Here is a 23,449-nt window from a genome sequence, read left to right as displayed (position 1 = left end):
GACCCATTCCAGACATGAGGAAGGTACATAAATACTCATTTCTACATTCCCTTGGCTAGTCCAGGCAGAACAATCGTAGATTGCCCAGTACCTACTGGTGTAGTTACAATCTTAGAAGAATGTTCTAAAGTTCCTTGCTATCCGTGAAGCTCTGTAAAGTAGTTGGAAAATTGCTCTGGAATCATTACACTCTCCAATTAAGTCTTTTTTTCTATGGTATTGCTGTGACATACCAAGGAAAAGGAACATCTTCCCTATGGGAGTGAAGAAAGATGCAGCAGAATGTAAATTCCCTTCTCAGGCCAAGAACACAAACAGAAACCAGGAACTGCTCTAGGCTTTTCACAGGCCTTTATTCTGAAAAAGAAAATTAGCATATGCATAAATAGTTGCAAAAATGAAACATAAGGAAAATAATATATTAAAAAGCATATCTGAAGATTTACAATGGGAGCTGGGATCAGTTTTAAAAAGTAATTATACTGTACTTGTTGAGTAAGTCTGAATTTGCAAGGTGACTAATAGCAGATACTTGCTATTAGCATAGCAGTTTAAATAACAAACTGTAGTACGTTTTCTGCTGTCCTTTTTTAGCATAAGCAATACAGTTTACAAAAAGAAATTATACCAAGAAATTAGTACTGTTATTGCAAAGCTAAACGTCACAATAAGACATATTTTAAACAAAGTAGATTCCTTATAATGGCTTTCAGCCTTTTATCATTATTTCCAGTAAGTCAGAGGCTCAGAAACAAAGTACACGCTGGGGGCACTCAGGCACAAACATGGCATTTGTTCTTTAGCTAAATACAATCTCTGGCTGCCTCCTTGTTACCTTTGGGATATAAATCCTCACGAGGCCTCAGTCAGATGCAGCAATGTTCCAATAAGTCAATCCAGTGGGATGCCTGCTCTGATTATCCCAATTCATCTTCAGTGCAAGCTGCTGATATATGCATGTAATAACAAACCAGTAGGGAGTATTGAAGAAAATCTAGCTTTTATATAATTAGACATTTGCTATAAAGAACTGAAGAGTTATATAATCATCCTAGTGGACACAAATGAAGCTTTACTTTGTCTGTTACTGAAGTGTGGGTAATTTGTCATCCATTTAATCCACTGCTTTCAACAGATTTATTCCTTTGCACTGCTGAATATATATGAAGATGTCAATAATAAAAGCTTATAGAATTCAAACAACTATGATAAGATTTGAGCATATTCAGGCCTCTCTTTCTCGATAGGTGTAATTGGTGAGAGGATCAAATTTGCTGATATTACTTATTCTAGCTGCTTAGATGAAGAAAGCTATAATAGCAGAAGCCATTTATGTAATATAAATATCCTAATGAATATGCAGTTGCTTCCAGGAAAACATTTTGTAAGAGTTTGGTCCCTAACCGGTATTGCCACAGTGACAAGCATTTCTAGCTCAAGTGTGGTCACAGTCTTAGACATTACACTTTTTCCAGAAAAATAAAATTTTCAGGGGAAAATGAACATCCAGCATGTGAAATGCCAGTAGTAAGAGTATTAAAAATCCTGAGTAATTAAGGGAAATGAGTGAAAAATGCCTCTAAGGTTAGAAGAGATCAGCTCCCCTGCTAAGTCTGAGAAACTGAAAGCTTTCAAGAAAAAAAGAATAAAAGATGCTTCCCTGAAAAACTGAGATGTTTTTTGAGAGATGTTCATTGCTATAGATTGTGGGGAATAGGTGCCAAACATCATTATTTTCTAAGAGAAAATCCCCCTTTAGGGCATGTATTTCTGCAGAGAGATGAATTCAAACAGCTTCCAGAGTTTTGAAGCACAAAAGAAATGTATCCCAAAAGGAGAAATTTTATATACCTTCCTCTCATTGATTCCAACATCATGCAACACAAGTTACCACATTCAATAAATATTTTCACTGTTTTACAGACCATCACAGCATTATGAAAATTATTTTGATTTAGGCTAATCATCATCTGGTTCTCCTTTATGCTACCACCTACTGGAGTGCAAATATAGTCAGGATTTATTGGCATAATAAGTAACCTTAGTGAGGAAAGTAGTCCTCCCCACAAGTAACCTGCAGTGTAAGACAGTGTATAGTGTGTCATCTGCATTTATTTAGAGGATAAATTTGCTATTTAGTATTAGTACTGTATGCCCTGAAAATAAATTTTTAAAAATTGCCTTTTTCTTTTTCCTTTTTTTTGAGTCTGTGTTGGCTTCTTCAGCAGTGGTCTGCCTTTATCCGTTCTTTGGTATCACATCTCAGGAGATTTTCCTACTAACGTGCTACCATCCAGCTAGAGTGAGCAAAAGGACACTAGTGATCATTTAAAGTAATACCAAAATCCATATTTAGTCACATTTGGCCACTGAGAATATAGTGAGCAATAAAAATAGAATTATTTAAAAATATAAAAAAATTTTCTCTACTGCGCCCCATGCATTTTCTATTCCATAGTTAAAATATTTATATTGCTGATCATCAGCTGGATTCTTCTTTGGTCTTGGGTACTTGATTGTCTTTTGTCTCTTAAGCACCTGCAACTGAACCTCATTGCATTATTTTTCTCAATTTAATGCAAACAGAATAATCACTTACATATCTCAATGACGGAACGCTATAAAATGACCACAGGTTATGAGAGAGAGCATACTGGATTTCATGGGAATGACTGAACAACACTGCTCTTTTATTGTCTCTAGTAGCTGTTTTTCATCACTTGCAGAAGACCTAAAATCAATGGATATTTTTACAAAATGTAAAAATGTGCCAAATGAATACATGCATGCAGTGTAACAGCTACGATAACACTAATATGTCTTTTGCAATAAGCTGGGCAGCAAACTCTTTAGAAATTGCCAGATGCATCACAACTCCTGATAGAAAATCCACAGGAGAATAGTCAATTTTACTAATTTGGTTTTTTTTTTCTTTTTCTTTGTTGATACCATGTCAGACTCCAACTGTCAAAACTTTTAGTAGAAAAAAGGATGCAAAACTAATATGAGAAAAAAAAATCTACTTTGCAATATCCTTTACCTTTTAAATGAACAAACACAGAAATTTATAAAATATCTCTGATTTTGTTGTCTTCTGACTGATCAGATGGAACAGCCCAGAACAGAATAGAGAAAAGATAAAAGCCATGGGGATTAAGAATCAGGATTTTCCAGCTCAGTTGTCTCTGTGTTGAAAACGTATCTGTGTGCTCATGTAAGGAAGTCAAATAGACATATATACCTATTTATCTCTGTGTTGATGGAGTTTGTTCAATATGAAGCCATAAATACTTGTTTGTGCACAATCACTTTGTAAAAATAAGGTGTAAGGTCTTAGCATTTAACCTAATTCCATGTTTTCATAATGTAACAGAAATGGCAAATGTACCAGCTCTACATAGGACCAAAACCTGTCTTCTCATATCAGAAGAGACTTAGAGAGGAGCAAATCTGTTTTCTCATTGTTATAATATACATGTTAAATTACAATTGTGGATGCATAAATATGTGACCAATCAATAAAAAATATGGCAAACCTTCAGAAAATTTTGTTAATTTATTCAAGAAATTGTGGTTTATATTACTTCCTATCATGCCCTAGGCTGCACATCCTTACTATAAGAACACTGCAGTATATTTTATAAAAGAATATAAAGACACTTTTATGCTGTAAGGCTCTCTTTTTAATTTACTTTCTTTGAGATTTCTGGGGAAATTTTCACTTACAAAAGAGAAGGACACACTGCTTTCTAAATACAGTTTTAGGGAAAATAATTTTTCAAAGCAATTGCATTGCACATTTCTAACATAAGATTCTGAAGTAGCACACACAAGGTTTCCTTTCAAGACACGGTAGCCCTTCATTGCTCTTCGTTTCATGATATAGTATGTATAAATCAACATCCAGGCAAGGGGATGCTCATTTCATCTCTTCTTGCTGCTTCTTTGTTTTCCAGAGATCTGATCTAAGATTACATGACTGCACCACATCAGAGCAAACTTTGAACAGGGACAACTAAATCCCTGAGGGCTGTTAGTGGGTTGCAAAGGCTGAGTACAGAGAAAAATATTTCAGGACAGCAAGATTCTGCTGCACTCAGGGCCCTGAGAAAGAGCATGGCCTAGAGAGAAAAAGCAAGAAATTTGTTTGAGATGTCACTGAGATATCCTAGCAACAGTCCAAACTGGTGGCTGTAAGCAAGTGGTTCAGATGAAAGATATTTATTAAAACCAGAGTGTGACTCTAAGTCCAGGAGATTTTGAGTAGTAGCATTTGACTTCTGGGGAAAAAAAATACCCCGCAGATTTCTAGCTAAATATTCCCCATGGGCAGTTTCCAAGATGTGCTACTGTTGTAATGTATAAGAAGTATACTTCCATCAGCTTCTACCACTTCTCTTTGTAGATTATGATTCCTGACAGGACTATACCTCCAACCACACAATTACTGTGTTTGCTGAACTGCTGAAGACTGCCACAGATATCTCCAGATATGACACTTTAGCAGAAGTGGTGTTTACAATTAAAAGCCAGCATACAGAGGAAGGTGCATGTGAACTACAGCTCTCCTGAGAAACAAGAAATCAGTCCCAATCAAGTTGTCTGAGAAGTAGGCTTTTTTTATTATAGTTTTGAATAAATAAGTCATTTTTATGAAACGTATCTTTTTTAAACAGGTCTTCATTTCCCTCATAAAGCTTCTTTCTTCTTCCTATTACACAAGCTTAACAAATACATACCTCCCCTAGACAAAATACTGCTTTCCTTGAGAAACCATTTTAAGAGCTGATTTATCAGGTGATTCTTAAAATAAATAACAACTTATTTAATTGCTGCCTGTTATTACAGCCAAAATTTTTACCTCTGTTTAAAATGTAACAGAATACTGATATATGTGGGGTGGGGCAGAACTGTGGCTATTCTTGTACCAGGGAAGAAATCACAGTAGATTGGCATAGTGTGAAGACAACCTGGTAAATATCTGCAGGACCTGTCAAGCTTTACCTTTGCAACAGTACTGCATGTTTGTGAAAATTTTTTAGAATAAAATGAAGAATAGAACTGTAGAATCAAATCATAGAATGGCTAGAGTTGGAAGGGTCCTTAAAGATCACAGAATCATGGAATGATTTATGTTGGAAAAGACTTCTAAGATCACTGAGTCCAACCATCACACTAACACTGCCAAGTCCACCATTAAACCATGCCCCATCTTTTTCCCTCCCTCCCTCCACTATGGGCAGGGACAACTTCCACTAGACAAGGCTGCCCAGGGTCCTATCCAGCCTGTTCTTGAACATCTCCCCGGATGGGGAGAGACCCATTCCAGTGTCTCATCACCTTCACAGGAAAGAATTTCTCCCTTATAGCTTATCTAAAACTAACCTCAGTCAGTTTGAAGCCATTCCCCCCTCTCCTATCACTGCATGCTTTTGTAAAGAGTCCCTCTTCAGCTCTCTTGTAGGCCCCCTTTAGGTACTGGAAGGTGTTCTAAGGTCTCCCCGGAGCCTTCTCCAGGTTGAATAAATCAAGCAGCAGTTTGTAAAGCAGAGAAGACTGAGAAAAATATCATAGCTGTGCTGCATCCTCCAGTGTGACTTATGTGGGTATATAAATGCAAGGAGACCAAAGTAACATGCTAGGTGAAATCAAGGCTCTGAATTGTTAACTATTTCCAGCTCTTTGCGTAATTATGTTCTAACTGTGTTTGTTCTAGATTTAACTGTGATTGAGTGTCTCATACTGGGGTTAATTTCCTAGCATTTAAAATTCCTTGTGACACTGTTTCCATCTTATCTTTTGTCTGAATTTTGTGTTGAATATTTTCAGAATTTGGACAATAAAGAAGAGCAAAGCAAGCTGTCATCTTGCTCAATGAGACTGACAGGACTCATCAAGATAATTATTGAGTAGTGTAGTCAATACATAGCTTAATTTCCGATTTCTGTAAGTCTACTTCACATTAATATTAATCCTTTAAGTACTGTCAAAATTCAATATATTACTACTAGGTAAGCTTAATTAAGTTTCAAGATAACTCTAAACTATCTTTTGGAAGAAGAGATAAACATTGAAAGAATTAAAATATTAGAATTATATGACTTGGTTTTTTCACATGGGGGAAGAGTCATGGCTAATATCATCTAAACACTGTTTTAATTTGCTTTGCTGAACTTGAACCACTCAAATTAGCAATTCCACAAAGAATGACTGTGCCTCTGGCTCAAATGTCCTTGAAAATGACACTTAAAACAATTCAGATGTTTCTGAGAACAAGATCAAAGAAGAGATATCTATTTTTTTGCCATTACTGAAAGCATCAATGCAATTGTTTTTGAAGATATTGTACCATCTCTCTGTTTCAGAGCATGAACTGGAACTTCACCCCTATCTTAACAAAAAAACCTAAAATTTGAATCAATCGTCTGTCTCTGAAAATCTCTGTGGAGCTTCTCAGAATTTCTCAGAAGAATGGGTAGACTTTGATGGTTGAACACCCAAACAAGGAATTTACACTTTTTTTAAGGTCCATTCCAGGTCATAAGATACCAAAGAGTTATATGTATATAAAATTCTTTCTCTTATTTTGAAGTGGTTATTATGGCTTCAGAAACATAAAATGTGAGCTCTGGATGTAAGTAAAGAGTTGCACTATGATTCAAAGAAATATGACTTAAATTAAGTGATTCAAGTTAAGGTTCCACAGGTTAAGAGCAGCTATGGAGTTAACGGTCTTAAAATCAATGAGTACTAAATGATAATTTTTCTTGTTTAATGTCATGGTTTACTTGATTTTGCTCATTGTAATACAGTAAAATAGCAGCAGCATGCTATACATACACACACGCACATATTGTTATTAGCACGTTGTTATTGGTTGCAAAATACAAAACAAGAATACCTTGCACCTTTATGGCAGAGAGAAAAGCAACAACAGCTGTCTTATCTATACAAACAAAAGAATGAGATGAAAAGCAGCTAATAGGAAGAAAGAAAGTAATATTAATTTGATTCTGTGATCTTTTCTTTTCAACACTTATCTTGGAAATGAAGAGCAGATTTCATTTTTTGCAATATCAGTCATAAAATTTTGACGCCAAACAAAAATCTTTTCTTTTGTTCTACCAGCTAATAATACAGCAAGAAAGCACAGCAGTTAACCAAATTTTAGTTTCTTAGTTAAAAAGAGACATTCTAACAGTCTGAAAATTAAGGTCACCAATTGAAAAAGCAGTTGATTTCCCTTAATTTTTACTGTTTCATCAAACTTTTATTCAGATTTAAAAGTGCTTGCCTTTCCTACCCACTTTCTATTTTAATCCTATATTTTCCTCTCTTTTTACTCTAGCCAAGCTTTCAGGCAGAGGTAATTTTATAAAAATAATTGGTTTAATTTTTTTCTCTGTATGAGCCAGTCAAGATGGGTTTATGAAAGGCAGGTCCTGCTGACCAAACTGATCTCATTCTATGACAAGCTGAGATTTGGACTTGGTATTCTTAAAGGTCTTTTCCAAACTAAATATTTCTATAATTCCATAATTCTGTGAAATCTTTGAAGACTTCGACATTTTGCTAACTTGCTAATGTTAAGTTTTTCCTATTCTTTTTCACTTATTGTTCTATAATCAATTCATCATTTTGTTGTTTTACTCTCACTGTATTGTTATTCTACTAGATAAAATAATTCTTCTTTAAAATCTTTTCTTGCTGTTTAATTTTCTAACAGAGCCACAATAGAATCAATACCTGAGGGATATTAGAAATTATATTAAAAATTGGAATATTACACAGTCCATTTACCAGAAAAAGAAAATGATTAATGCTGTTTAATTTCCTTTATATTTTCTAGCATTTTCTTTCTTTCATTTTCTTTTTGGAATATAAATCTTGAATAGCTGCACAGAATGCACAATTCATAGGACATATGATTTTTGTCACAGCAGGACTTAGGCCTATTTAGGATTATGAACATATGTCTTAATAGTGAGATATTCAGTGGAAAAACTTATTTTATATGGTCTGATTTTCCATATGTCCTGCCCAGAGCATTTCAGAGGTTTGACATCAGATTATATTGCTACTGATAAAATGGTCTTCTCTCGAACTTTCATCAGAAAGTTTTATAAAATTGAGAAGCTAAAGGGGCAGTTATACAACACTTTTTAATGTATATTCATTTGCCTTGTCCAGTAAATGTGAAAGAATATGAGGAATATGAGCTGAATGACTTGGCAATCTGAACATAACGTTTATTAGGAAGTACAGAAATATCTGTTCTTTCACATTTATCTTTAGATACCCCTAATAAGAACAAAACGGTTCTTGTTATTCATGGGACCTAATCTGGCCCTCAAAAGACTGTAATGACTACACCACTTTTTGTGTTGTATTTCCATACATTTAAGGTATGTTAAAAATCATCATGGGAAAAATTATGTAGCCATATGTTCTTCTGAAAAAAGTTCTATCTGCTACCACTATGCCAACAACATTTGTGATATGGATTCAGATATATCAACATAAAATTAGTTTTATTACATTAATTAATCTTGCTACTGATGACAATGATGACAAGATGAAAAAACCCAAACTTTGTCTTCTAATCCTTTATCTATGTTAGTGGTAGACTTCAATACAACAGCAGTCCTTCCAGGGCAGATAATCCCTAGAGAAGCTTTCCACAGCTTCATGCATGGACACATTATTTTTATTAATGAAACCATTGATTTCCAACTTATAAGTACCATGTGCCTAGATCCACAGTTCTGTGAGGATACATTTGAAATATGTGAGATTCATATTACTTGTGAGACAGTCAGACAGCTCTTTCAAGTGTATATAATTTTGTGGTAACTTTACTTATCTGAAAAATATATCAAGACAGAGGTTAACAAAATAAATAGCATAGACAGCCACCATTTGTGTTACGTGTACTACCTGGGAGGAGCCACTGAAGCAAGGGCAATAGTATGACAGTTGAGTGTTGCTTTGGGGATTCCCCAAAATGCCCCAAAATACCTCCTTATCTGTCACTCACTTAATCCATCATTTATACAAATTCATTATTCAAATTCCATCATTAAATTTAAACACTATTTAATTTACTAAATATAAATTGAATCCCTATTATAGTTAAATCAGGCATAAGAACAGTTAGATCAAATGAAGGGATCCACCATGTAAAACTTTTAGGGCACAATCCATCTGATGAGCTTTAGATGTCAATTTTCAGAGATAACCAGACAACCAGATAACCAGACAACTCCACTTCGTTGACCATGGAGCCAGTCTTGAGTATTTGGCCTTGAAGTAGGTCATTCACAATACAGAAAAGCACTAGGATTTATCTATCTTCTTGTGGATTTCTCACATGAATTTCTCATTAATATCTGAAATTATCCTCTTAAATCTTTTTTAGTCTATGGAGATGTTATTGTACTCAAATGAATCTACTGTGCAAAGAATCTCGATTTAAAGTAGATGCCTACATTTAATCAAATTTAGCCTTAAACAAAAATGTAGATATGTAAAAGTAGGTAAGATAAACCCTAATTTATTATTATTAGGGTTTTCTATCCACATAGAACATTACATTGGGACGTGGAGTAGCCATTATCCTTATATCTGAAAGATGTGTAAGAAATATTCATTTCAATGACCAGCAGTTGTGCTCTGGGAGGGAACAGATGTGCAGTTAACACAAAAATCCTGTCAGAACTTTTCAAATTACAGGTGAATTTTATTTGGTCTATAACAAATAAGCATTTAATTGTTTGAATTCACTAAAATCCTTTGCTAAAGATACATGTTCACGTGTCTCAAAGAATAAAAGTCCGAGTAATATGTTCTCTTTCTCCTGATTAAAACAAAAATATTTTCTTAAGGCTGTAGTGAAAATAAGGTGAGATCATTTGATAAATAGATGTCTACTAAATTACATTGATGAAAAGATTTGTATACTGTTCCGGTTTGGCCAAATTTAGAAATACATCCTCCGAGAGAAGGCAGGCTACAACCACCCCTCCCCCCCCAGGTTCGGGAAAAAATAAATTTTCCTCGAAGGAAAGCGAAAGAGATAAAACCCATTTATTTAATAAACACACAGGAAAAGGGATAATGATGCTAAATAATAAAACCTCCTGCTCTGCTGAGAGGAACCTGGGGGAAAATTCAGAGTCCTTCCGTACATCTCACTCCCTCTCCTTGGAGCTGTGACGGGATGGTGGGCCCACCTCTAGGGCCAAGGCCTCGGTGGAAAGACCTCCCAATGTATTCTGATGTTGAAACCATCCAGCAGAGAGAAAAGGAAAAAAATGAAGTCCCAGGAAAACAAAAGTTCAATTCTCCCAAGGGAAAAAGGAGCTGAGAAGGAAAAAAACTGCTGAAAGCTGGCTGGAAAGAAAAGCAAGGGTGCTTGCCTTCCCTCTCGTTCTCCTGCCACAGCTGAAAAAAAGTCTCTATCTCTGTGTGACCTGGAACATGAAAACAAACTGCTTTGAAAAAGTTTTGCTCAGTTTTTCCTCCCCCCTCTCAGGCTCAGTTTAAAGACATAGAAAGGCACAAAAATTAATTTCTGGGCATAGGGCAGTGATATGGGATACACATTATAAAGTCACCCCAAGACATATACTAATTTAGCAACTTTTAACAGTAGAAGCAGATGTCATTTTAAGGAAGCTAGCACACAGAATCAACTAAGACTTTTTAAATGCACTTTATTCCAGTGACAGTCATTACCAAGTTGAAAGCAAGGGGAGATCATTTATGGGCAGATTTTTTCTTTCTTATACTGAAGACTAGGTTGACCCAAAAAACACCCATGTAAACTATCTTTAAAACTGTTTAATTTTGAAATGTATGATAATTTTAATCAGAGAATATCATTTATTCAAAGTCAGAATTTTTTTATTGTTGTTTTGTTTTTTGTTGGAACATCTCTTTTACAGTAAATGTTCATGGAAAATAAGAGATTTTTTATTAAAATAACCAGCGTAATTTGTTTTCTAAATGACAAATTCACTTCTGTCTTTTAATCAAAGGGATGTATAGTAGTTAACTGACTGGCCTATCACATACATGAATGGTCAATTATTTTATATTTCCCATCGAAAATTGAATCTTCATTATTGATTAGATCAGTTAAAGTGATTTGATTTCCAGGTGGTTAGAGCATTCACAGTAGGCATTTTAAGACCCACTGCAAATTTATTGTGGACAACTAGGATGAACCTGGTTGCAAGACTGAAACTTCTAACTGAGTAATTAGACTACTCATCTTCAAACTAAAAAAAATTTCTACATCACTTATAGTGTCAGTGACTGACTAATGTCTGCTCTCATGTAAAACTCACTCCTTTTTTCAACGCCAGCAAGTTTTGTAAAGAGGGAAAACCACTTCCCAGTCCACTTGGGTCAAAATTTTAGTGTTTTGTTTTGGAATGAGTTCTACATGAAACCACACAAGAGTTAACTGAGGCACGTAAGGGTACTCAAATATGTTCCTCCTTTATGTTCCTCCTTGTTAGCGAATGCCTAGAAAATGAAGTGCTCTTACAATTTTTTTTTTAAATTTCAGTTTCTGAGCATCTCAGTATTATCACTTGCAGATACTGTGTGGATGTTCCCATGAGAAAGATCAGAAATTTCTCATAGGAAAAAATTTTACAGCAAAGATGATTTTTGCATTGAAATTAACTCATGGAAAATTGCATGATTTGGAAAGTTTCGAACAGAAACATCAATATATTACAGGAAAAGAAAATTCCAATTATCCAAAGTAACTCTGGAGCATGTCCATTTTCACTTCTCTTCATTTACATATTTCAACAGAAAACTTTAACAAACAGCTACTACGCAGAGACAACAGGTCTGTTCTCACTGAAATACCATTAAAAAACCACTAGCATTAACAACAACTGTATTGACTGAAACTTTCATAATTTTCAGACTTGGATATTCAACATCACATTATTTGTATGCAACAATGGCCCAGCCCCAGTCTTATGGATGGAAATGCAAAATCACATTTTTCTGAGACAAAATTTTCCTGGCAGATAGAAAGTGGGAAACTAATACACACTACTGGCCTTTGATAACTAGTCTGAAGGAGTCAGGAGCCTAGTGTTAATGCCAGTGACCAAAGTTTACAGTTTGAGAAATGCAACCTTCCTTCATATGTAGCAAGCAGGTAGGCTTGTCCACATTTTAAATTTGTCATTTTACCATCACTGTGCCTTTATATCTCTAGACATATTTTGTTGATCATAAACCTCTGAACATAGTTAAGGTGCAATGCATGTCCTCTCCTGAACTTAAGAGCAGCAGTTTGCCTTTGTGCAGATTCTGTAAAGTACAGGGAAAATCATTATGTCTTTTGTTCTCCCCCTCTTCCTAGAGTGTAATATCCATGAAACAAAGACATAGGACTTATCTTTTACCACACAACTCCTAAATATTTTGCCAGTATAATTATTCTGGCATTATAGTCAACCTTATTGATTTCAATGATTTGACAAACACAAGAAGTTATACCAGCCAAAGCATAAAATGCTGTGATAATTATATGTGCTTCATGGTTTTCCCAGGATAAAAGGCTGATAAAGATGCATGCCCTTTCTTATGCTGGTATAACAGAAGGAGCCTCTAGGTTAGCTCTACATAACACACAGTGAGGAAAGAGAGCTCCTTTTCAAAGGAAAAACCCAATGTTCCAAAGCAGGCACTATTCCTTTCAGTGAATTAGATCTTAGTGTCAATAGTGTAATACAACATACGTCTCAAAGAGGCAGCTGTAGATCATGTAGGATCTTTCCTTAGAAAGGCACTCATGTACTGCTGAGAAATTACCACTATTCCACCATGGAAGGAAGGAAACAAGAAAGGGAGGGAGAGAGGGTTGGAGGAAGAGAGGGAGGGTTTGTTACAAATACAATATTTTTATTTGTAACAAGACACATATTTTTAATATATCTCAGAGAACCCGAGATACTCCAGATTATTTTTGAGAAAAAAAAGTTCTCTCCTCCTTTTGTTTTTCAAGGAAAAAATCCCACAGAGGATATTTTCAGTTCATCTTAACCTTTAGAGATGCTTACACTTCCTTAGTGACCCCACTTAACCAGCTTTCTAACTCATGTCCCCTCCTGATACCTCCTGCAAAAAGCAGTTGGCGGGTTCATTTGCAGAGTAATAAATGCTGTCTCCCAGCCAGCAAGAAACTGATTGAAAGAGATTACCTCCCAACAGTGCTTGTTAACTGTGATTGACATATCAATATGAGACACAATTTTATTTTCAACCCTGTCCACCCTCAATTTCAGACAGAAAGACATTTTAAAGGCACTGAAAATAACCAATATAAATTCTTGTTGTAAAGATTGCTATGAGTTTTCATGTGTCTCAGCATTATAATTTTGCCCTCATTTATTTCACTTCTTTTTTTTTTTTTGCTAGAAGTCAGTTTGAAGTGGAGAAGCATGTCCTATTATTCCCAAGCTTGCTCCATCTTAAAGGATATTTTAACTGCCCTTTTAAAAAGAGCAAAGCTAGGGCTTGTTGTTGTCAGTTTTCTTTCAACACACCAAGTTCAGAATCCAAGTATTGATCAGTAAACAGATGAAATACGTGAGACGGAATGATTACCCAATTCACTTTAGTATTGCTTGACAGATGACACCGATAAATAAGCCAAACAGAACAAAGGTACAGGCAACTACACAGTCTAAAATATGTGTAATATGATGGCCATATTTTATTTGGGAAATTTACTTGACACCTTCACTGCCATAGCCTTACAATGAATGGTTTTCTTTCAAATAGCCCAGCTTGTTTATTAGCTAGCAACTATGCAGTGTATTTTGAAAGTAGGATTAGTGGTCTTGGTGACATCTCTGTATTATATAAACTACCGTCCCCACAGCCAGAAAGAAGTCTGCACTTTCAGCTGAAATTTATTGACAATTTCAGCTTAAAGGCTAACCCAGAGAAGGCTCCACTTCTGCGACACATTTCTGCAAAGTGAGCTCTTTGCTCATTACCAATCTCTGATCCTGAAAACCCATTAACTACCAGCACTACAGGGAAAAAAACTGCCGTGAGTGCCTTGTAAAATGTTACAGGTGTAGTCATGTGAATCAGAGTTAACATTTAAAACAGCCAGAATACATGTGAAGGAGAAGCCGAGGAATTCCCACTTCACTCATCTTACACTTATGTGCAAAGGGTAAGATCCAAACTTCTCACTCAGTTGCCACCTAATTTGAGACAAACTCCAGGTACTTCAGGTTTTTTCCCTTCTGTTTTGAAAGCCAAACAGCCCAGAATGGCTGTCACTCTTGAAAGAATTATTGATTTTCACAAGACCTCTGAAGGAGAAGCTACTGGTCTCACTGGTGCTCTGTTTTATCTAGTGGTACAGTGCATAGCAAAGGTTTACCCCAGACTCCCAAAGTGTGATCTTCTGTTTCCCAAGAGCTTTCCCTCAGGTCTCTGATAGAGGCTTTGCAGGGTAGAAAGCAGAGCAAAGTTTGAGTCCTGTGCTGGAATTATTCCTGTCTTAGAATAACTGGAGATCTGATAGATCTTTCCTTGGAACATTCACCTACTTCACTCTAAGACCTGGTTCCTGTTCAGGGAAATGTTTATGTGACTTTTTCCAACCACTATTTAGCAGAAAATGCACAGTCCCTGAATCATGCCTGGAAAGCTCCCCAATAGCTGGAAGGCCAATCCCCAACCACTCATATATGAACTCTTGCTGCTTTTTTGTCCCTTCTCTCTGGTCTAGTGCAGTATAGATTTTTGACACATAGTGAAAGAGGTTCAACAAAAAGTGAAGTGGTCTCCTTTCATCGGCAGTCTAGTGGCCACATGACTCTCCCAGGGGGTGGGAGTTTGAGTACTCTCTGGCAGAAAAGGCATTGAGCTCAAGTGTGTCAGATAGTAAAGGAATATTCAATCCAGTATCCCAAAAAACTACATTAAAGAAAACAACAGGATGTCATAGGTTAGCTATTCTTGGGGAAGGGGATTAATTAAAAAAAATATATTTGCTTTGGTTCAGGTGACCATTATGAGAACTTGAATTTTGATTATGGAATGGAAGATGGTGGATAGATTGTCACAATATAGCAACTACACACAGATACCCCTACCCCATGTGGGGTCTGCCTAAGGTGGAATTAACTTCCGCCCAGCACTGTGGCATTCCCTCAGTGCTGTGCTGTGTTTGGATTCTACAAAGGTGTTGATAACACACCAGTGTTTGGCTACTGCTGAGCAGTGCTGGCCCAGCACCAAGGCTGTACCAACATTCCCCCTCTCCAAAGGCCAGTATTGGAATTGGGCAAGAAGCTGGGAGGGGACAGAGACAGAACAGAGACTGAGCAAAGGGCTATTCCATACCATGTGGCATCTGCTCAGCAATAAAAGCTAGGAGGAAGGAGGAGGAGGGAGTATTCATTATTTATGACACTAATCTTCCAGACCAGCCGCTTTGTGTACTGAAGCAGTGCTTCCCAGGAAGAGGCAGGACATTGCCTGCTGACGGGAAGTAAATAATAAATCTTTGGTTTTCCTTTGCTTCTGTGTGTAACCTTTCCTTTTGCTTTATTAAACTGCCTTTATCTTGACCTGTGGGGGGGGTTTCCATCTTATTTTTCCCCTCCTTCCCAGCTGAGAAGCATTGTGGACAGCTGGCATCCAGCCAAGATCAACCCACCGCACCCTTCCCCCACAAACAAAACAAACAAACAAACACACAAAAAAAGAGAGAGGAAGTGTGCGAGAAATTGAAATTACCTGCTACTCTTTTCCTTTAGAGTAAAAAATCGCAGAAAAAAAAAAAAAATCATTACTCAGACTGTAGGAAAACATGAGTTAAGGAAACATTTTATTCAGTGGGAGACTATTTCATCGGGAGGCCAGAGAAAATCAAGTAGATGTTGACCCAGCTGCTAGTGAAGCCTGGAAGCTTTTTGAATATTTCCTACAATTACACAAATCTCATCTGAGGAACTAAAGATTTGAAAGTAAGAGCTAAATCCCCTGAAGAATATTTCCCCAGAGGCATTTATTTCTAGCGGAAATTATTCCTTCAGATGTTTGAGTTAGTTTACTCCAGAGAAATTTGGGGTTTTGCACAAACAAAATGCTGTAGAATAAAAAATGTTGCTAACCACAGGTAGTAGTTACTATTATTCAATAACCTTTCCACTATTTTAGGACATTCATTTTCATGATGCTGAGGACGGATAAATTGTATTCCATTTTTTAAGAGGTAGCAAAACTTTCAAAAAAACACCCACACAGGGACTGAAGTTGTTCAGATACAGAAGAAATAAAATCTCCTGGCAAAAATAATTAAAATTCATCTGCACACAGCTGCATGTGAGTGATTCTGTTTAGAAAGAACAGGTTTGTCTCTAGGGGAAAATAGGTCTCACAGGTTTGCTGCTCCTCATTAGATACTCTGTTCCACATCTGTAGCTTTTCTCTATTCTGGTATATGATTTATGTATATTCACCGATACTTTTCCTTAAGTAATTTAAAACATAATCATAGAGTCCTACTTGCCAAAAAGGCTGTTACGGTGTAATAAGGAAGACTGGAACACATTTTCTGAAAAATCGGTTAATGAAGAGTGAATGGGGATGTCTGCATGTAGATACATCAGAAGGAATGGGATGGGGTTCAGAGCTTATTAACAGGAACAGGGCTCTCTGAATGGCCTCTGTTAATGGCTACACAATCACCCATCCGTTATCCAGCATCAGGATCCCAGCAGGAGAAGGCATATCTGGAACTTGCATGTAGTCCCCATCCTAGGAGAAACCTTGGAGACATGAGGAGGACTTGACAGCTTATGTCCCTTTTCCACCATGTCATCACAATGGATCCTGGAGTTCACACCTGGATTAACCTTGAGGTACCTGGCTGCTGGACAGGCTCCTTGGGCTCTGCACATCCTGGTGGTTCTGAGTATGAGACTGGGAGAGACTGAGGGTAACTGAGGGAAAGCTGGCTTGTTTCAGATTTTATTTTGAATAAATCACCTCACACTCCTAATAATATCTGGCAGGGATATTTCCTGCAGGGCTGGTACATGGTGACAATCATATTTCCTACAAACTCTGTGGCACATAATTGTGCTAAGGCATTATAAATCACAAACACAAGGAGGCTTCAAAAACCTTTTGGCTAGACAGACCACTTGACATCAGTTTCTCAACAGTATGGGAGCAAATCCAGCTCTGCAGAAGGGCCTGCAGACTTCTTCCAGTAAAGAGAGAAAAGTGTTCCTTCCTGATAAACCAAAAACTAAAGGACTGTGAAATATGCAGTAGGGAAAAATGCACTGGGAAAATAGAAATACTAAAGTAAAAGAATGATAATAACCGTTGAAATATAAATAATTTTCTGTTCAACATTTATACACTTTCAACCAGTATTCTTAACAATTTTGTAATATAATATAAGAATTTTAAAAATCCCAAACCTACAAATAAGAATTACAAGAGGAAGAGGTTATGTGACAGAGAAAATGATACTTCTTAGGGAACCTGTGTCAGAGAGAACCAGACCTTATTCCTCTAGTTTCAAATCTTAACTCAACCCACAAAGATTTTGCCTATTCCTAAACAGAAGAGATTCCTTCAAAGCATAAGGATTTCTCTTCCCAGGCTCCTCACTTACTTTCCCTGAAGATCTTTATACCAAAGATGTGCCAAGTGTTATTTCTTTGGGGAAGTGATGGCTAAAGAGTTTGGAGTTTTCCAAACCTAGATGGCCAAATAAATAATATATTATTGAGAAATGCTGATCATCTTTAGTGCAAATGCTTCTTTGCAGTCTTTGAAGCATTTTTATTAAATCGATTAAGATATGCCAATGGAAGATTTGTCACACTGTAACAGGATTTTTTTTTTCTGTACTAAGCAAAACCGTTTTATAGAAAAAATTTCAAGAACGTATATTCATTCAGTGTCTGAAACAAAATCAAGATGTTGTTTAGACTTTTTTATTTTTCAGCTTCCATGAATAAGAAATATTTTGAAAAAACTGTTAGGTCACTACTAGGGTTTGAATTTTTTTATGAGGCTCCAGCCACATTGCCAGTAGAGCATTAAATCTCAAATAATCTTTCTAATCCTAACATATAATATCTTCATTTAATTATTATATATATATATTCATATAATTATTATCATTTAATAAAATAATTATTAAGGACATGTAACATTTTAATTTTTAAAACCACTTAGCATACATACTAGGCACTAAAAAAGAAAAATCAGAATATACTCAGGAGACAGGTTTCTTCCAGGCCATCTGGAAAGCCTAATCCATACAAATTCTTCTCTCTCACAGGGTAGCAAACAGGGAAAGGAAGAACAACTCTGATATGATAGAATATAATTTAAGTTCCTTCCACCATTTTATTTCCCAGCGAATGTTTTCTTCAGTGTAATTCAGGCTATAATGTATTATAAACGTGTCTGACACAGATTTGTGAAGAATCTTAGTTCCAAAAAAATATTAGTCCAGCCTGGCCCAAAGAAATGGGAGTGAGTCCTTGTGAATAGAGAAGGAAGATGATTTAATCATCTTAGGGCAACTGAAGAACAAGTCTGGGGACAGAACCACCCCCATCTAATGAATACATACATGTATTAACACTGTAAAAGTTAATAAGTTTTAGGAACATTCAAGAATCCTTAAACAATTTACTCATTGAAGGTAGGTGAGAGAGTAAGATCAAAATCAAATTCTTCTCATAGCCAGACAGACAAATATTGCTGGACTGTTTTGGTTCCTAGGTTGGTTGGTTTTTTACTGTTGTTGTTTCTTTTTTTTCTTTTTTCCTGTTTATTCAGATTTTAGATTTCTCCCAGAAATAATTATTATCACTTTTATAGTAATTGAATTAACTTTCTGGAGCTTAATAAAATTTTATTAAAAAATAAGTGTAAGTTAAAGCAAGTTCATAAACATTTATATAACCTCTGAGAATTTTTCAGAATATTTTAACTAGTCTTATCATTTGTGTTTCTGTCATGAGAATAATCTTGAGCTCTCATTTGGATATCTGAAAAAAGAGAGTATTTGAAAAGGCTTTTCTAGGAATGCTACTTGTTAGCTAATAAACAGGGCAGCAAAATGAGTAATAGAAACAAAAACTTGCACAGTCATTGAAAAGGCCTAAAGATCATCTGACACCAAAAAAACCTGTTTATAGCAGAGCAAAGAATGGAAAATAAATAGATTTCATTATGTTTTCCTTAGCTGAAAGACAGATTTATTCAACCAACGGCATGAAATTTAAAATTTCAAAGAAATTCTGCCAATATATATTTTATCTCGATTACTGAAATTTCAGAATGTTTTTCCGTAATGATGGAGCCTCAGATCTGCAATAACTCTGAAAGAATGTCTACTATAATTAAATATTGTGTGCTGTGGGATTTCTTAAACCAGGACCATAAGATAGACATAGATATATACATATATGTAAAATGCAGAAGGGACAAAAGAGATGGTAGTGAGATAGGTGTCACAGATTTATATTCTTACATCAGGGAATGGCAAAGAGATGTCAATTTTGCGTGATCTGGATGTTTCTAAAAAATTTTGTTTTAATTTAATTATGGTAAAATAAAGTCTTCTGAATCAGCTAATTCATTATTTTCCCCCTCATTTTCCAGCACATTTCCTTCTTAATCAATGACAAGTTATAGTCCTCCAATGAAGGAGCTGAATGATTGTGGAAACCTATTCTTTCAATAATAGTTTGATATCTGAGAAAAGGGAATAAATATTTGCTTTTAGTTGATTAACCAGCTGTCTGTATAAGTCACTGGTTTGGCAAATGTACTGAGATTTCACAAAATTACTCAGAAGAACATGTAACTTCAGGAATCTCCTTCCTGGTTCTTAAATGAGGTAACATAGAATCATAGAGTCATTAAGGTTGGAAAAGACCTCCAAGGTCATCAAGTCAAACACGAAGTCCTCTTCACAAACATTACTATTCTATAATAATATATTTATTATATATTCATTATATATTTATTGTATTAATTATATATATATATATTTGTATTGCTTTACCCGGTGAAAGTTTGGGACATGAGGAGGATTTTTTCATTATCTTTTTTTTCAGACTTAAAATGCTTGGTGTGAAGCATATAATTCTTTCTTTCTTTCTTTTTCTTTCTTTCTTTCTTTTCTTTCTTTCTTTTCTTTCTTTCTTTTCTTTCTTTCTTTTCTTTCTTTCTTTCTTTTCTTTCTTTCTTTCTTTTCTTTCTTTCTTTTCTTTCTTTCTTTCTTTCTTTCTTTCTTTCTTTCTTTCTTTCTTTCTTCCTCTTTTTTTTTTCCTTTCAGTAATGTATTGAAAAAAGAGCAGAAGAATCTTTTCAATGGTCTCAACTTTAGGTAAATTTATCTGGAAACCTTGTGACATGAGAAAAAGACTAAGTTGAGTGACATTTTAAATGAGGATAGTTAAATCCATCCCAATAAGTAGCAGAAAAAAATTTTTTTTCTTCAACCCCTTTGTGCAAATATCTAACATGCTTCACTTAAGCAAAATCACATGAACTTGGATGTCTGCCTTCCCCAGTATGTCCAATGCAAATGAGGTGAGGAGCTGAGGGAATTCCCTGGTGTGATATATATTTTATGAAGGTATTGAATTTTTTTCTTTGCATTTAAAAACTTTTGCTTAGCTTGAATAGCTACTTCTTGGGTGAGGGAAGAGACTAAGGGAATGGGATACACTGTACACAGATACACTGATCCTTTTAGATGAAAAAAGTTCTGTACCATATAGACTACTGTTTTATTATTTGCACTGTAGTAGAGCCCAGAGGTCCAGTCAAGGATCAGAGGCCTATTTTTGTAGTGAATAAAAAGACAACCAAGATTGTTTCCAAAAGCAAGTAAAGGCTTTTCCAGTTGTTATTGGCAAAAGTCAACTTCTGTATTTTCAAAATAATAAAATTCAGTGTTACTTCATTGCATATTACCTAGATCCAAGAGGTCAATAAGATTCAGGTTACTGGAAAAAACCCTCTTTTGGCTTACAGCTAAATAGTTTCATACTATCTAAATTCCCATTGATGCTGCCTTTAACTTACTACTTTTTCTGATTTTTATTATTTGTGTTAGTGACAGTAGGTAAGAAGATATAAAGTGTAATTTAAACCAGCATTTAGGGATGGTCTCTTGTCTTAAATTCTTGCAGAAACTCAATATTATTAAACAGCATCAGCAAAAATATTCCAAAATTTTATGATCATATTGCCATTTATATCCATTTGTCACTAGAATTTCTCTGTGTTCATTGCCTTAATCCATTTTAAAATTATAGCAGAGTCTTGTCTAACTGAAACAGAGCTATTTCTCAAAGCTGATTATAAAAGACTTCATAGTGTATTGTAAGAAACTGGATAAATTCATCCATGATTGATTATCCTTTGTGTTCTTTGATGTTACAACATTAAAAGGAAAAACTTTTTGGATGCAAATAGATGAAAACCTGACATAACTGAGAAAAGCCATCATGACATGCATCTAGTCACAGTCTGGCTCCACTAACTCACTTTGTTTCAGTCAAAATCTACCTGGACTGACTTCTCTTCTCTGTCTTGAACTTGACACTGACAGCCACTAATTTGAGTTAGAGGTGGTTTTTGAAAAGAAAATTCAACTCCCAATATTCTTAATTTACAAGAATTTTCTGCTGCACAAAATTCTTTTTCAGAATTTATGGCTCCCCAGGGGAATGTAATAAAGAATTTCACATTCATTTTATACATATCCCCCTAAGCTCACCTCATATTTATCTAAGGCATTTCTCCGTAAAATACATTAAGGCAACAGTATTCTGCTTCTGAAGTGCTGTCTTTTAAACTTGACCTTGTTGCTGGTTTATGTATTGTACTTGTACACTGAGGAGAGGAAATGCTTCAAATATTAATCTTAAAGAACAAATGAACTTTTAAACATATGCCAAGCACTCTCCTATTTCTTTGGCAGCTAACACCACTTTTCAATACTGTGCACATGGTCTAATTGCTTGGTAGTCCATGGCATGCTAACAGAGTATCAATCTGATTACAGAACCGTTTGAACTATCATTGGTAAACATATTGGAATGTGTCCACATTTTTTCTTGGAGAGTAAATTAAATTGCAATTAGAAACACAATGTAACATTTTGCAAATCTTTTATTTGCAATGCAGTCATCTCTGCTACTTGTTGGTTTATTGGCTTTTCCTAGGGATCACAGAAGACACGTAACTTGAAGTATTAGTTTTAGAAGTCACTGCATCACCACTTGATTTCCATAGGAATAATAGAGCTGCTGAAAAGCTCCTGTGCTCACAGATTCTTAAGTTAATATAATACAGAATTGATAAACACGTGAAAAATAAAGTCAAGAAAACAAAGACTGCATTAGAATAAATATTCTGATGCAGTTCTGTATGGTGTTTTCCACTCTATGAGAGTTCAGGCAGTAGTCAGGTATTTGTGAAAATGTTTATGAACTTTCAGATGTTTGGCAAGACTTAGGCTGCCATAAATATATGCTAACATCTTTCCATTTGTGCATTATTTGAAGTTATTGGTGATGTAATTCAGGCAGGTGCAACTACCAGGTGACTTAGAAAACCTGCCCTACCACAGAGCCCAAGAACAGCAAGTGGAGAAGAATTAATGTAAGCATTTATGAAGCAGTTTGCATCCATTTTGCATCCTGAAAATTGTGAGTTCTTACCTTTCAGTGAATAGCAAGTATAAGAAATTGAACTTGTGTTTTGAGTATCTTGCAAATATATGTAACAAAAAATGCTGCATGTAATACTTTCAGTACCTGATTTGGAGACATTTTTCCTAATAAATGTCTATGTGTTTTCAGCATAGTAGTCACACAGGACTCTATTGGATACGGAATCTCTCTGGAACAAATTAGTCTTGGCATGCTTATACTTGATATGAAACGGATGCAAAGAAATTAATCCATTTCATTTTCACTAGAAAATCACACTAAATGTATGAAGCTCACATATAAGTCTTTGAAATAAACACAACAAAATTAAATGTCTGTTTTGATAGTAATTTGTGTCTGACAATTTTCCTGCTTGTTGTGATTAAAGTCTTTTCCCAGGGGACCTTACTCACTAGTTCCCTGAGCAGCCTGAAGTCTCCTCTCCCTGTGTCCTGGGTGAAGATTCACTGGCACTTTTTCTCCTGCCAACAGAGATTTTAATCTCGATCACTTTGTGGTCGCTGAGGCCAGGACGGCTGCCAATCCCCACTTTGCTCACAAGATCCACTCTGTTGACAAACAGCAGATGAAGGAGGTCATCCTGACGAGTCAGCTCCCTTAGGACCTATGCTGTGAAATTGTCATCCAGGTGTTCTAGGAATCTCCTGGATCTTGACCAG

The sequence above is a fragment of the Corvus brachyrhynchos genome, unplaced genomic scaffold (assembly GCF_000691975.1).
Source record: "Corvus brachyrhynchos isolate BGI_N302 unplaced genomic scaffold, ASM69197v1 scaffold9, whole genome shotgun sequence".
Classification (NCBI taxonomy): Eukaryota; Metazoa; Chordata; class Aves; order Passeriformes; family Corvidae; genus Corvus; species Corvus brachyrhynchos.
Note: the sequence above shows the minus strand (reverse complement) of the source record.